Source organism: Pocillopora damicornis, chromosome 10 (genome assembly GCF_964200805.1).
Source record: "Pocillopora damicornis chromosome 10, jaPocDami1.2, whole genome shotgun sequence".
In the NCBI taxonomy this organism is placed as follows: domain Eukaryota; kingdom Metazoa; phylum Cnidaria; class Anthozoa; order Scleractinia; family Pocilloporidae; genus Pocillopora; species Pocillopora damicornis.
Window position 1 is genome coordinate 5,391,155 of NC_142679.1, and position 16,822 is coordinate 5,407,976.

The following is a 16,822-nucleotide window of genomic DNA, read 5'->3' on the forward strand; positions in this document are numbered from 1 at the left end:
AAAGTTTAAGTATGGTCAGCTACGGATTTGGGCGAAGTTCTATTTCATTACGTAATGTTTTGCGATAAAGAAAGTAGGGATATTTCGCGCAAGATTTCTCGCGTTTCCTTCGGTAGAATTTCCTAAGATTTGCTGGACCATTAAACTTATTTGTGCCCTTCCTAGTGCCTGTTGATAAAAAAAAAAAAATAACGAGACCAAAGTTGAGGAAGAAAACACAAAAATTGCAAATAGCGAGGAAACTGCCCTTGTAACCCCTATTTTTTTAGATTTTGAATGATTGGCGGGACAAATTTCACAAATTGTGGAAAATTTTGAGAGATTTCACAGAAGCAAATTGAAGAAATCAAAGGCAAAGCCATATTATCACTGGCGAGCGCTTCCCTTTGTAGAGCCTTAGCTCAAGAACGGAAATCATTTTGTTAATATTTACTACTACAGCAAACGATAGTCCGAACCTCGCTCATCGCCTTTGGTGGCTTTTAGTAACCTAGAGAAGCGAAAACATAAGAATTTTCTATAAAAACATTACGCTAGCACGCGCGCCAAAATTAAGCAAAAACCCTATGGAGCCTCCTTAACGAGAATCCTACTGCGCTGTCAATCTTTTGAAATGTTGATCGAGCGTTTATAAAATAGGAAGAAGATGCTTAACGACTCGGGCTTTAGGTTAAATTATTTATGCCATTTAATTTGTAAAAGCATACAGATAAAGATGTACCCGCTCATACAGGAAGTTTGTCAAAGGGCCTTTGTATCTGACAGTAAGCGGAACATTATCATTTCTTTGTTGCCTTCCGGATGTCTTATATCCCATAATTCCTCGAATGTCTTTGCCATTAATTACAAGCACCTGAATCACAGAAAAGTTCTGACTTCGTGAATTGCTCATTTCAGATCCCAGAACAGCGCATGTAACGAGTAATTTGTAGTTATTTTTTTACGCTGGTATTCTGGCGAATGATTCACTGAAACAGACGGAGTAGATATTTTCGCCTTAGAGGAAGCAACTTGTTTGTTCAGTTCTTCTAAGTAATAGAAATGAACCAATTGTTTTGCGACGAGTTGTTTCATCATTATTCCTCGTCCTCAGACTTAAAAGTACATATGAATGTTGTGCCGCGTAGCACTGGGAACACAAATGGTGAAACAGAGAATTAACTCTGAAGTGTAAATTAAAGTGCTATTTAAACCCATGAATAACCCACAGGGCGTTAGCCCTAAGAAAGGGAAACAGGGAACCACACGAGGCAAAGAAAAAATCTTTTGACCTCGGTGGGAATCGAACCCACGACCTCCGGATTAGATCTACCGTTACTCTGCCGACTGAGCTACGAGGTCGCACAGAGGTCGTGGGTTCGATTCCCACCGCGAGGTCAAAAGATTTTTTCTTTGCCTCGTGTGGTTCCCTGTTTCCCTTTCTTAGGGCTAACGCCCTGTGGGTTATTCATGGGTTTAAATAGCACTTTAATTTACACTTCAGAGTTAATTCTCTGTTTCACCATTTGTGTTCCCAGTGCTACGCGGCACAACATTCATATGTACCCTTACTTTCTCTTCGCCGCGATTCACCATCCTAAATCGTCCCCGACTTTCTCTGTGCGACCTCGTAGCTCAGTCGGCAGAGTAACGGTAGATCTAATCCGGAGGTCGTGGGTTCGATTCCCACCGAGGTCAAAAGATTTTTTCTTTGCCTCGTGTGGTTCCCTGTTTCCCTTTCTTAGGGCTAACGCCCTGTGGGTTATTCATGGGTTTAAATAGCACTTTAATTTACACTTCAGAGTTAATTCTCTGTTTCACCACTCAGACTTAAAAGGTTTGCATTTAACGTTTATTAGTAATTGTGTCTGCAACAGTTTTCTAACTTACCTCACTATCATGATGAATTTATTGATGATCTACGGGATACGAAAATGTTCGTCGCTACCACAGACTTGGAAAACGTTTCTTTTGAGTCTTGCTGTTTCTGATGTTGGTGTTGGTTTGGTTGTTCAGCCATTTTACTCATTACTTGCAACAGAACGATTCTGGCTGTAATACCATTATGATTTTTCAGGTTTGGGTAATTTTTTTGCCACAGCTTTGTTCCTGGGTGTTGTGGTTCTTAGCTGTTCATCTTCATCTCAGATACAAGGGACTTGTGACTCACAGGCGTGTTGTTGTTGTGGTGATATCGGTACGGGTTTTAAGCGGAATTTTTTCTTTGCTACCACTGTGGAATCTGTACGAAGCTCAGAGACTTATTCGTATAACTGGTGGACTTATTGGTTTTCTCCTAACAGTAGTTATATACACCAAGATTTTTTTGTCGCACAACGCCACAAGAATCAGATTCAGGCTCTGCAGGTAGAACGAGGCGAAAAAACGTGCTCAAGGCTAAATTTTGATCGCCTTTTCAATTCTTTATCCGGTAAATTTTACGTGTATCTTGTGTTTTTGGTCTGTTATTTGCCACTTTTCATCTGCTTGGCTGCCATCAAGATAAACGGCCCGAATATCTCTTTGAAGGAACTTTTACTTTTTTCAATAAGTATCTTGAACCTTAATTCATCTCTGAAACCTGTTATTTACTGCTGGAGGATGAGACACATTCGACGCGCTATCATGGACATACTGCAGAACTTGGCCTGGAACAGAAACCACGCTTCACAGTAATCTTAGGTCCAGTCTTTTTCCCTTGTTGATATTCTATGTGCACGCTATTTCTTTTCACAGCTTGTATGAAGTCAAACGAGAGAACATGCGGAAACTGAGCGAAGCGAGACGTAAAGAACAATTTTTTTATGTGAAACTGAGTTTTGAATGTGACATTGAGTGAATTGTAGAACAAAAATAATGAACACTTTATGAAAGATAAGCGAGCGTTAGTGAAAGTTGACAAACGATTAGTCAACTTCATTTGCATTTCTTTGAATTAGAAGTTTCAAAGTATATAACATGAAAGTAGATATTCTTAAAAAAATTTTCTAACAATCCTTGTACAGTTGATACTTTCTTTATTTCTTCTTTAAAAATTTTATACAACTTACTAGCTCGGGGACTAGCTCTGCTCTCTCAACGGAAAGTGTTGGTCTCCAGCTTATAAAGGTGACACTTATCAAGCTGTCAATATTTGACAAATGTCACTATTTCTATCTCTCACATAGCTAGCGAATAGTGTTGAATTAATTAAACAGTTCCCGCATACTGGGTATGCATCTTCGATTTGTTAAATCTTGACAAAACGACTTTGTACCTACTAGATCATACTTTTGCGATTAAGATCGGGCAAAACAAAAACAAGATTGGTAAAAGAAAAATCCTAAAGGACTCATTTCGTGAACCAGAATTGCACTTAAAAAGAAAACTATAGAAAAAATAGCCCTCGAAGTTTGTTACATAAGAACAGAATAAACGGAGAATTCGAGGAAGAAAGGGCGTACCCAAGGTACAGCCCCCAAAAGAACAACCTGCCGTTAATGTAAGTTAACTGATTATAAACTCAGTGCGGAAGATGAGAAGAACAAGTTGTGTACATCTTTAGTCACCTTACAGAAAGAGTCGTTGGACGTGCTAAATTGGAAATTAAGAATTATTTTCCTCATCGGGAGTTCAATATTGATTTAAACTAAAAAACGAGCATGAAAAAGAATCGAAAATACAAGAAGGAGGAATTTCCAGGAAATTCCTGTACGAGACTAACTTTTACCAGATCAGATTACTTTCTTCTTCATCAAGCGGATTATCATAATTGAAATATATCTTACCGCAAGATAATTGAAATATCTCACCGCAAGTTACATTTACCGTTGAAACTGAACATCTACTTCCATGTCAAATTCGCGATAGAAGAATCTGCCATAATCATTAACAGCTTAATACAAACATTTGTGGAGTTAAATGGACTAATTTCTCCCAGAAAGAAAACATAAAAATCCTTCTACGTACAAAGTGAGACCGCGAAAGAAATAGGAGATTATCAACTGGCTTACAATGTTTTTTTTGACGGGATGGCTTATCCTATTATACCATTTCTAATCCTTTCCCCAACACCAAAGTGAGGAAGCTCTTATCAATGCTTCTAGATAAGATATGGTTTAATTTTATCATTAACAATATTGAACAAATATGCGATGTATCTTATGATGAAAGAATTCGTAAAGTGACACGATTTGTTTGTTTTTGTAGATAAACTCCCGTATCAAAAAACTGCATGGACGAGTAGGTTTATTTTCTTAGAGCGTTAGAAACAGTTGTAAAAATTAGCACACTGCCATTTCACTCTGCAACAGACTCGAGATGTAATTGGCAAGGTTCACGTTTGTTCGAATGCAAGAGATCGAAAAGGATGTTCGCGCACATCAGGGACACTGTACTCAGATACTTGGGGTTAAGAAAGTAAATTAGCGGCTCAAATTGAATTTTTACACTGAAGACAGTGACGTATTTTATTTCTCAGAGGTAGAAAAAAGATTTTGTTTGCAGGAATTAACGAATTAACAAATTAACACATGTAGCCTTCGTGGCACCTTAATTTTTTAGCACCTGAATCTAACCAGCTTCGCCTTTTATTTGTAATATCATCGTCTCATATTTGAGTTGCTTTTCATCAAATCTTCATCCAGTGGGAACAAAAATTAAAAATCTCAAACTGTTTACTTTATTCCAAACCTTAGCTAATGAAATAACGAAGTATCTTCACAGGTGAACTGCAATGAAAGAAAGTGCCGCCGAGGCTGAGTTGTTCAGGCTTCCTCTTCTTGTAGTTTCTTTAGTTGTAGTGCACATGTAAAGATTATTTCGTTCTTTAGTTAGCTTTGGTTTGGAATCTACAAGTAAAAGTCTAATTTATGTCATCTATTTGAAACTTTAAGCTGTTTGTCTTGGACAGCTCAAAATGTAAATGACGGCCATCCTAAATCGCAGGTGACGAGAAAAATGGTTGAATAATTAGTTTAGTGACAGCAGCAACCAAATTTTGGACATTTAGTTTTTTCTGACTTCTTATTGGTAGAGAATTGTCATGGCAACTGTACAGGAGTATGACGTAATGCGCTGAAGCTTTTTCCCACACCTCCATCTCGTGCTTCAGCTTCTCGGATTTTGCCAACCGACTGAGCCTGTGTACTAATAATCACTCTATTTTGTTTCTTGACTTATTGATCTACTCGTCTCAGTATTCAACAACTAATCGTATGGGCCTGAGTGCTTTCGATGAATAATTTCACGGATACTTTAAAGTTTTCGTTGCACCAGTTTTATATATACATATTAAAGACCTAAAGATAGAGCGGAATCGGCTTTGGTGAGTTGGTGTGAACAGAGAAATGACCATATAAACAATTAACTGTCGCAAATCAAGCTGAAGTAAGTTAAAAGATGTTTCTTGACGGGATCCTTTTGAAATCAGTCGCAGTTTATTTCAATTGTCTTGGGGTTCTTTTTGGATGACCTTGACCTTTTTTCGTTAGAAGTATCATGTCTGAAATGTTCAGCGTCAATGATATCTTGGTATTGATCGTCATCTTCGCTGGTTAGAGGTCTTTTCAGGCCAAGCCAAGCCATAGCCACTTGAAAGTGAATTATGGCGACCATCAAGTAGGAGAACCAGCTGGCTGTGATCAACTTTCCAAATGTGACGAGCAAAACTGCAGACGCCAAACCAAATCCTAGAACATCAAACATGATTCGATTCCAATATTTCAATGACTTTCTTTCCTCGCAAACTGCTTACGGTAACAAAGAGACAGAACGCTTTCCTCAGTGCAAAATTTGCTTAAATATGTTATTCTACTGTTGATGAATTTAATCGACAACAATATCACCACTTTAAGACAGAAAGATTAACGTACAACAATATCATTATCAAAACACAGCCAATAGCGAAGCTTTCTCCACAAGTATCATCATCTGTTATTGGCTGTCCTGAAAGTAGAACCTTTCTCAAAAAATTATGTCGCTTATTCCATGACGAACAAATATCTCAGGTTATTATGACAGGAGAGAAACTATGAAGATAATAGCCGTTTCCTTCCAAAAATTTACATTTCTTCCAGTTTAAGTCACAATCGCAGGACAAAAATAGAACGAAGACAAAGGAGCTTGATCGGCAGCTGGTTTTACCCAACCAAGGCTTCGTCTATACTACGCTATATGAATTTTACTGAGTCCATGGTAAACAGTGGAGGTAAACAGTGGAGAAAGAAGAAACTTCGTGTAGGAAACTACCTTTCGTGCTCTGAGGACGAAGTAGTATCATTATTGAATGTAGCGATCGGCTACGAAGCAATGCAAGATATCAACTCACAGGGATTTCTTCCAAATTAAGTATTAAAAAATAAACATATGATTTTTTACCATCAAGATGATAAAATTTAGGTTGTAGGCAAGGATTACTATCAGTTAAAAGAAGATTTTCCTTAAGTGCTTCTTTCTCAAGGGTTAAAATAATTCGACGGAAAATATTTACAGGCAGCAAACCTCAGCGTTTACGAGACAGTACGCAGTTATTTATCATGAAGGCTGATTTCAAACGTTCCCTAATTTCGATTTGGGGCCAGAGATCCTACCTACAGAAGATTTTTTCAAAGGTTTAATGATGTCCACTGGGGAAAGTGAAGGACTTATTGGGCTAATGCGATTGTAAACCTACTTAGGTTTCGTTATTCGTTGACACGAATCGTCTACAGATCTGGATCGATTGAACTCACGAGGCTTGCTGAGCCTCTGTGAGCCAAACATATTTCGAGTGTTCTTGCGTGTTTTTCTGTCACCATTCAGAAAAAGATTATGCCTTTGCCCTGTCGCCATGAGATTTTCTATTAGATATTTTCAAAAGGGTCATTTTGAGAAAGCATTTGCTCCCGATTTGTTTTAAGCATTGCCAGCGGGAAAGGAAACGTCATTCAGCAAATAAACCTATTCAGCCGGCTGGTATGTTTGCTGATAATGTCCCCAGCTGGGCGGGGGTCCGAAACGTCGCGGGCAAATATGAAATTTTTAGTGTAATTCTCTTCAGGGGGCGTTTTTTCCGCAAAGTAACAAAAAAATCGCGCAACGTAAATAAATTGGTGAGTTATAATTACAGGTTAACGCACTCAGTGATTGAACTATCGGGATTTGCCTGCACGAGTTCACTGTCAAAGAAGGAGAAATTTCAATATCGCATGAGGCTTTGCGTCGTGCGGTGTTGAAAATTTCGAGTTGATTGTTTGTGAACGAGTAAAGGTAAATCCCGTTAATTCACGAGTAACGAATGTGTTAACATTTTTATTATTCAAATTGAATACACTGCACAAAGAAACACTGCATTGAAACCACTATATACTAGGTAAACCAGACAAAATGTTGATTTTAAATTTAATATGATTTAAAGTTTAACAAAATTAATCATATTTTTTACTAAATCTATCCAAAAATACATGAACATGATAACGAAATGATTACTGAATGCCTTAAAAAAAATTTAAAATGACTTTCTGTAAAGATTTAATAAGCATAACGTCCTTCTCTAAGCTGTTGACAACACGCAAAAACACTTCAACTAGCTTGAATGAAAAATTTAAAAATCGCAACCTTACCTTTCAAAACAAACATTCCCTAAACAGTTGCTTTCTCGGTGTTTTTGGGAATTGTATCATCAATAAGAGAATCAATGTCTGCATCTGACAAATAGTCAAACACTGAGTCAGCCGAAGCCATTGTGTAATGAAAGAGGTGTGTTGAATGTACACCACGGCTATTACACCACGATAATGACATCAAGGAGGTTGTTTCATCACAACCCAGTGTCACGTGGTAAAAATCAGCCAATCAGAAAACTGAAATTCGAACAGTGTATGAAAGTTGAATAATAAAGCCAATGATTTTTTGTACTCAATTCAACTTCTTATTAAGGGACGTGAGGTAAGACATTACTCGTCTTCGTAATGTTGGATTTCATTCGAATGGCACGAGACACTAAAGTATCAGTCAAACAAGTCAACAGTCAAACAACCCAGATAGCAAATAGTGCACGAGATACTAACGTAACAGTCAAACAAACCAAGGAACAAATAGTGCACGAGATACTAACGTAACAGTTAAACAAACCAAAGAACAAACAGCGCGCGAAATACTAATGTAATAGTCAAACAAACCAAGGAAAAAATAGTGCGCGAGATACTAACGTAACAGTGAAACAAACCAAGGAACAAACAGCGCGCGAAATACTAACGTAATAGTCAAACAAACCAGGGAACAAATAGTGCGCGAGATACAAATGTAACAGTTAAACCAAAGAGCAAACAGTGCGCGAAATACTAACGTAACAATCAAACAAACCAAGGAACAAATAGTGCGCGAGATACTAACATAACAGTCAAACAAACCAAGGAACAAAAAGCGCGCGAGATACTGACGTAACAGTTAAACAAACAAAGAAACAAATAGTGCGCGAGATACTAACGTAACAGTTAAACAAACAAAGAAACAAATAGAGCGCGAGATACTAACGTAACAGTTAAACAAACAAAGAAAAAAATAGAGCGCGAGATACTAACGTAACAATCAAACAAACCAAGGAACAAATAGTGCGCGAGATACTAACGTAACAGTGAAACAAACCAAGGAACAATTAGCGCGCGAGATACTGACGTAACAGTTAAACAAACAAAGAAACAAATAGAGCGCGAGATACTAACGTAACAGTGAAACAAACCAAGGAACAATTAGTGCGCGAGATACTAACGTAACAGTGAAACAAACCAAGAAACAAATAGTGCGCGAAATACTAATGTAACATTCAAACAAACCAAAGGACAAACAGTGCACGAAATACTAACGTAACAGTCAAACAAACCAAGGAACAAATAACAGTCAAACAAACCAAGAAACAAAAAGTTCGCGAGATACTTACGTAACAGTCAAACAGACCAGGAAACAAATAGGTTATGATCATTTTGCTCCTATAAGCTATTAGACGGGAGAAGAAGAACAAAACCTGTGACAAAGGCTATTCATATTTACGGCACTTTTGGAATCGTTTCAGTTCTTATTTAACATTTGAAAAAATCTCTTCCTGCAAAAGAATCCTAAACCTCTGGGATGAAGACATCGCCATCAAAAATCAAACATTCTGTCTTCCCCACTCCTCACGGTGTCATTTTGAATACTGATTGTGAGGCACGCGGATAGATCGAATTGAATTGCAAATACCTCGTAGTCATTAACTATTCATTTTACTTGTGTCAGGATCTTTACACGTGGAAGTTAGAACTACGCCAGTCTGTCTAGTTCAAAGCCTTAAATCGCAGATTTTGGTCGCAAAACTCTTCGTCTTACTTGTCCCAGACAGTTCGGACATCTGACGGTTGAAGTTAAAATGTTTGGTATCTTAAGTGTCGATCTTTGGTGTGTAACGGTCCTCGCACACAAGTTGCACAGGATGACAAGTCAACAGATTCAAACTACGAGAAGACAGAAGTTTGGTCTTCTTTGAACTCATGTAAGTTATTTAGCTTCTTCCTTCTACTATTCATTGTAATTTACTTACAATATTGTGTATTTTTAGAGAGTCTCAGCTCTTCGCAAACAATACCGAAATAGCGACACTTAGAGACTTCAGAGGTTTCATAATTGAATTACTTGTATGCATCTTCTTAATCCTGGGAGAATATGTTTTATCATTTAGTGTAACTCTACTGCTTAAAGGTTAATTGAAAAGACCTCGGAAATTCATTGATATCAGTAAACAACTGAACGGAGGCAAAAACGAACAAATATCGTCATGATATGAGGATTGGGCTTTTTCCATCGCTGCACCGAGCCTTCCAGCATCTGTTAGGAACGCACCGTCACCACCTACTTTTTAATCGCTTTTTAAGACATATAGACCTGGTTATTTAAAAAAAGTGTAGCCGTTGTTTAACAAACCGCCATCCTCAATTTAGCCAAAACTTTTATCTGAACAGTTATTTATGTGAACAATGTCAGGAAGGCCGAAAGTTAACTGTGAAACGGCATCACTCCTCTTATAGAGAATTCCTGAGGCCCGCTGCTTGCGTAAAAACCGCGGTTTCCTTAGGGCTCATATAAATGATCGGCCCATAAAGTTTTAAATCGATTAATTTCAACTAGTACACCAGCCACTTGTTTTTACATTTTATCAATTGTGATTAGGTATTCTTGGGGAGTGGGGTATGCCGAGGGCATTTTAATTTCCCCAGATAACTTTTTATTCGAAAGGACTTTTCAAAAAAAAAGTCCTAAAAATTTCAGATTTTTTCTCAGAGCCTGCTCACTACCGCATTAAACTTTACTGCTGTGTGGTGAAACGCTAAACCTACTCTGTCCTGATTTTTACCGGTTGTCCATCGTCATTGAAATTGTTCCTCTACCACTTTCAGGTAATCATAAAACAAGAAGGATGACGATGGATCAGGAACAAGATGATGTCCATGGAAACAGATACAGTCAGTACAGGTCAGTTTAATATTTATTTCCTTGTCCGGTTTTTCTAGAGACGGTTGGAGCTTATCTTTCTTAATCTTTGTCGCACTTTAATGTTTTACTCTTAATTTTAAAAGAATTATTTCCAAATCCGAAGATTGAACAGAGAGAAGGAAAAACTAAGGAAGATTAAAATTTGCGGATCAAGAATTCGTTAGGAAGGTTAGGTCTGAATTGGAAAAAAGGCATTAAGGATTTTCTCAATTGTGTTTTGAACTACAGTTGTAGGCATTTTCGCCTTTGACATTCTATTGCATTGCAACACGGATGATGCCTTTAAGGAAAATTTATGAAAATCTGTAAAACAACTATCAATGTACAGAGTCGTTCGAGAAAGACACCAAAAGAAGTTTCCATGGCAATGTAACGAGTGGTGACTTTGAACTACTTGGTGATTTAAATCTCTACCTGGTATAGTTTTTTTGGATCAATGACAATGTCTAAGTAACTGTGCACCTACCCTTCCCCTTACCTAACAGTAGCCCTAACGTGTCATAAATTGACTGTTGTTGGGTTAAGGGAGGGATAGGTGGACAGTTGCTCAGGCATTGATCCACTTTTGGTTTCTTGAGAACAAACATAACGAGGAGTGTTTCGTCATCGCCAAAATAGCGAAATAACGAAACTGTAAATTATTACTGAACCTTATTGACAATTTTTTCTAACTTTTATCAACGTTTTTTCGCGACAAAGTTATTTTAAACCGTCAGTAAAATTTAAATCGAGAATTTGATTTTAAAAGATATAGCTCTTCAAAGGTCGGAAACAAACCACGGTCCGTTTGACCTCTTTTGACGTTTCCTTTGCAACGATTTTTGACCTCGTGTGTATATTGGTATCCTAAGTGTCCTTATTCAACGTTCTCTGAAGGTTTGAGCCGTACAAAAGTTAAAGATGAAAAGGAAGTAAACTTGTACGAGCCTCCTCGTTATTACGCTCATTGACCCGAAAGGAACATGTAAATATACTTTAGCAACATATTGATTAGGACATGTTGTGTAACCAGTAAAGTTTTAGTAACAATCAGAATTTCTGAATTCTTCGAGGCGATAGAGCAGACAAAATTGGATCAGGATAAATGCAATAGGATTTGAAGTAATTTTCGTCTGATTTTCAAATATTGGACGAAGAATGAAAATTACTTGTGAAGTCATTTTAGAATACAGAGAGAGGGGTCAGGTATGAAATCCAATGAGAAGGACACAAATTTAACCTCTTGCTGTTTGGGTTCAATGATTTGCCGTAAAACTAAAACATCTGCACTAGCTGTGGACGAGAGTTTCTTTTTTTTCGCTTTTTTATTTTCAATTTTTAACCAAGAATTATGGAAAAAGTAACTTTCCGTGAACTTCTTGTTCGACCTTTCCACTCCTATGAGTAATCAACTAAAAATTTCCCCCAATAATATCAATAATTTGCAAGCAAGAAATAGCAACGATCTGATATTATTCAATTTAAGGCAAAATTCCCTAAGTTACAATCCTTAGAAATTCATCAGATAGTGACGAGAACTGATATTCAGATGTTTGAAATAAAGAGGTTTACTGACTCAATGCATGTCGTCTGAATGTATGTATGCGGCAAACAGAGTCGTTTAGTTTTGTTCTTGTGGTTTCACTTTATTCAAGCAAATGAAATACTTAACAACTATTTGAAGAATGAGAATTGCTTCTTCAGATGCAAATGATATTTGCGTTCTTTGAATCTTAACCCAGCTTGACGGCGAGCAGTAATAATTTGCACGTCAGAGAAAATGCCCTTGAAATTGTTAACATTTACATCTTTTCAATTTATTCCTTCAAATTTGTCCAAGACTTCTCAATTGCGAGGTTTAGTCGTCTGTCGTCGTAACATGATGCTTGAAAATCAATCTAGCATAATGGTCACAGCTCGCACAGCCAGAAGAACAACGCAAAGAGAAAATCTCTTGAACCGAGACGGCATAATCAGTAGCTTGATTCAGTGTATACCCGAAAGTACTGTTACTTAATCATTTTCTATTTCTTTAGATTTGAAAGATTTCAAGATCTTATGAAGCGAGAAGATTCAAGAAACGATGATGCCAGAGGATTCAAGAAATCTGTTGACTGAAATAAAGCTTACCAAAATTCACGTTTCTTGTGATTAGGAAAGAAATCGCGAATAGTCGAGCGGTGTTTGCGGGGAAATTATGTACAATGAGTTTACGCTTTTAAAAGGGCCAACAGGATTTTGAAACAAAAAGTCTTTTGGCGGGAAAATTGTCCATGGAAAAAAAAAGTCTGTGCTTTTGAATTGTGTCTAGTTTTGATCGAAAAATATACTAAGTCTTTTGGCGGGAAAAACCTTGCTCCATGCTAGAGATTTCCTCCCATCAAAATTCGAGTATATTTTTTGTTAGAATACTAGATGCTGTTCAAATCCGCAGAAATTTTTTTCCTCTTGGCAACCCTCCATACGCAAAAAAAAGTAAAAGAGAGTCTATATTTTGACTAGTTACCAGGCCCTTTTAAAAGCGCAACTCTTTTTTTTATTATTTGTACTCGGAAAAGACAATAAAAAGAAAAGACAAAATAACGGAAATGAAGTTTTTATTTGTTTTTCTTTTCATTTAATACAATTCTTTATTAATTAAAATTGTTTCTCTTGGATTATAACATAAAATATTAGGTCTAACTCATGAATATAACTAATTATAAGTTGAAAAGGTTTACAAAATCAAATGGCAAAAATAGCTTAAGTATAATAATGGCATATCAAACTATTACATGTTGGAACATTCCGACCAACTTACTGAAGCAAAATAAAAATATGACTGAAAGAGAATTTACCAAATCGTGACAATAGCATAGAGAATTAATGAATAGTCGAATTTCGTAGTGGATAGTTTCAAAATAAATATTCCATCCCGAAATTTAAAACTAGCGACATGCAGTTGCTGTTGAAAGAAAGTAGTTCCAGCCAAAATGATTTCAAATTACTCGAATATTGAAAAGAAAATCACTGCCATCGGCATAAAAATGAATGTGATCAAAATAAATGTTATGATGAGATTAAAAAGTTTCATACCGGCAGGAATTTACGTTGTAGCGTTCTTCAAAGAACAGCTTTTCAAGCAATCATTGTTTATGTCCTTCCCTACATCTTGCTTAATTTTTTTGTTGTTGTGTTGTTGATCCTGCTAAATTTTATTTGATGAAAATTAGCATTTAAAATCTTTGGCGTTTTCACTACACTTGTGATGTGATACGAATTTTTGAACAGTCAATTGGATTTTTAACATTTGAAGAGATCAACTGTGTTTGTTTACCTTGCCAAATTACTTCCATTCGCATTTGAGCTTCTTCTCAAATGGTCTTAACTTGAAATGAGATAGAAATATTGCCCATCACCAGAAAATTAATACTTGACTTTCAGAGCTCTGTTTTTGTTCTCAAAGAAATTATCTATTTTCTTTTTTCAGCAACTGGCGTAACCAAATTCGTTCTTCGGGAAACGTAGTCAGTAGGATTAGATTACAGTTTGTTACCTTAAATATTGATTCACAACTGTCTTTCTCCCATAACTAAGTTTCATTTTCTTCAGCTCGATCCTGTCTTGGCTTTCAAAGCTTGTGGTCCAGGTAAAGAAGGCGTGTTATATGATCACATGGACATCAGAGGACTGCAATATAATACAAACAAACGTCTTAAAATTCGACGAAATTAAACTGGTTATAACGAATAAAATTGGTGAAAATGATAAAGCGTTGTAAATAAAGGTATTTCGCTTCGCCTCTCTCATATAAATGTGTTGTCATGTCTAAACTTAATGATCATGATCATCGCAAGGCGAATTTTTCATCCTAAACTCAACTGCAAGTTGGTCCTTTTTATTCCAGTGATCACAATTCATTACACATGCAGCTCTGATAAATGTAAAGATCTTATACTTCTTTCTCCGAATAAATTGTTTCAGGTTGACTCAAATGTAGTTTTTGCAGTTCAATAGCACATTGACATAAATCCAGCGACTGGGTTACGTTTTCGAGAACTATTTCGTTTTCAACAAATATTAAGGCACGTGATACCGTCAAGGAAGATTTCCGTATAACTCCATACTATTCCAAAACAAAGCATCGATCACACAAGTAATCTGCAATTTGTGTCATTGTCTTCTTCTGTCAAAGAACTGTATGTGTAATGAAGCATGGGTTTATAAAGTATTTAAGTATTATAAAGTATGGGTTTTTATTAAACCCAACAAATTGTCACTGTCTTCGGGTTACACTTTATGACCGTATCTCTTCACGACAGTACTTGTGATTTAGATCTCGAACTGTACATCTCATTAAAGTAGGCAAGGTCATCATGAAAATTTAAAAAATTCGCTTATTTTGTGGAGCCAAATATCTTGAAATTACACCTGAACAAAGCGACTTACAAATACTCGAAATTTTGGAACAAAAGACCTCTTTAGCTTGTATGTTTTGTTTACCACTGTCAGGTCATGTGATAATTCCCTAGAGAACTGTTTCTTTCAAATTTCCTCTTTTTCACGTGTATATGCACGCATGACTCGCAAAAGATGAAGCTGGAAATTCCCTTGAGGTCTGAGACAAGTAAAGAAAACATACAAGCCAAAGAAGTTTACATGCTTCATCCCCGGCACTTTCTCAAATAATTTTCAAAACTTTCGATGATTAAAAAAAATTTTTCCGTTAAATATTCTTTCTTGGCTAGTTAAAGCAAAATATAGTTATTCCGCATTTTTCAGGTAAAAGGCAATGCCTTTGATAGATACAACTCTTTTTGCAAAATGCAGAGACAAGTTTGTGCACATTCCGATCATTCTTTGTTAGCGACAAACCCTTGCCCTCAACGATCCTCTGAGGAATTATTTGCATATCATTTCTATTCATTTTTCTTACTGACACAAGCAAACGCGTTACCTAGCTCGACATTGTCTGGCTTTATGCCTGAGTGATTAACATGGTTTTGTGCATGTCTTAAGATAGCAGTCACATAAACATGTCATGGACCTATTTAAAATAAAAAAATGGATTCTGAAGCTCACCTTCCAGTAATTCTATCCTTTTTTTCCTTCTTTCCATTATTTCTGTCCACTCCCATGCTTGATTTACGATGCCTCATCCATATTACTACAAGGGAAAGATACAACGCCGTTATTCTCCGAGGTTTATGAGACTGTCTTGTACTGTTACAGCTATTCAATTAGGTTATGGAATGTTAAATAAAAGAGCGCTCGTTCAAAATAGAAAAATAAATAACTAAAAAGAACTAAGACATTTTCTACCCACAAACCTCATCTGTTCAAGATATCTTATTTAAATGCTAATTCAGCGATAATCAGTCCTCACATTTCTTTTACCACAAGTTTGGATTGAATATACCGCAAAGCGACAACGTTCTAACCAGGCTAATGCTCGGGTTGGGTGGACTGATGCAATTTATTGATAATTATTTTCTTCGATACGTTCTCAGATACCTTTTATTGCTATTAAACAAAGCTAAGAGTGTGGAGTTGCTTCTCGCGAACACACGTTCGAAAAATTCTAAACATCAGTTCGCAGTTCTCCCTAATTCGTAAGGCGCGTTGTACAGAAGAAGTTAAGCAGCAAAATTCACAGCTATCTCACCTGGTGTTCTGTTTTGAAATGCAAAAACCGTTGGTCCAGGTCAAATCTAAGTCCATGTTTAGAAGGAAGATTTGATTAGCTGGAAGTTCTTTCCTGCGAAGCAAAGCTCTTCTTACCACGAGGAACCGTAAAATGGAAATGAGTTGAAATATTTCACGTGCAAATTCAGGCACGCGAAAAACATCTTGGGAGCGAGGTTGACGAAAACTTGCATCCAAAGAAGTGCAAATCAATTGCATGATTGTTATGGCGATAGTTTTTCGTAAAGTCGATTTGCAAGCACGTGAAAGAAAGAGGGGTGAAAGTGCAAGGGGCAGGAACATGAAAAAATATAAAAGTGTACAGAGTTTCCCGGAGGAAGATGGTGCCTTGCGAGGTAAAGATTTTACCTACTCAGGGCTCAGTAGGGATTGAATAAGTGAAGTTGGCCTTAAAGGAAGCGTTCAGCGTAAGAAAGCGAAATTCACGGAGATCAGTTGAAGTTTCGAGTAGAACAACTTAACGGTCTTATTGGCTGAGTGCGAAAAATACATTTATTTGCCCCAAATAAAAGTTTGTCTCCTACCAGTTTAGTATATTGTTAATATTTAGCTTAGATACTAAGTCAGTGGGGATAGGCAGAGAGTCCTGAAGGGTAAATACTTAAGGGGACTGATAACTTTGATAACAATGGATTGTTCTTTAAGCAAGAGTCACGAATTTTGATGAAAAAATACATCGTCTCCAGCGATTTACTTC

General features: G+C 36.8%; 1 long non-coding RNA gene across 1 annotated transcript; it reads left to right on the forward strand.

Annotated features, from left to right (window-relative positions):
• The first annotated feature begins 5,997 nt into the window (after positions 1 to 5,997).
• Positions 5,998 to 12,956, forward strand: LOC149038606 (uncharacterized). Its single transcript, XR_016180451.1, has 3 exons — positions 5,998 to 9,463; positions 10,365 to 10,440; positions 12,477 to 12,956. It is a non-coding gene; the product is annotated as an uncharacterized LOC149038606 (long non-coding RNA).
• The last annotated feature ends 3,866 nt before the right edge of the window (positions 12,957 to 16,822 follow it).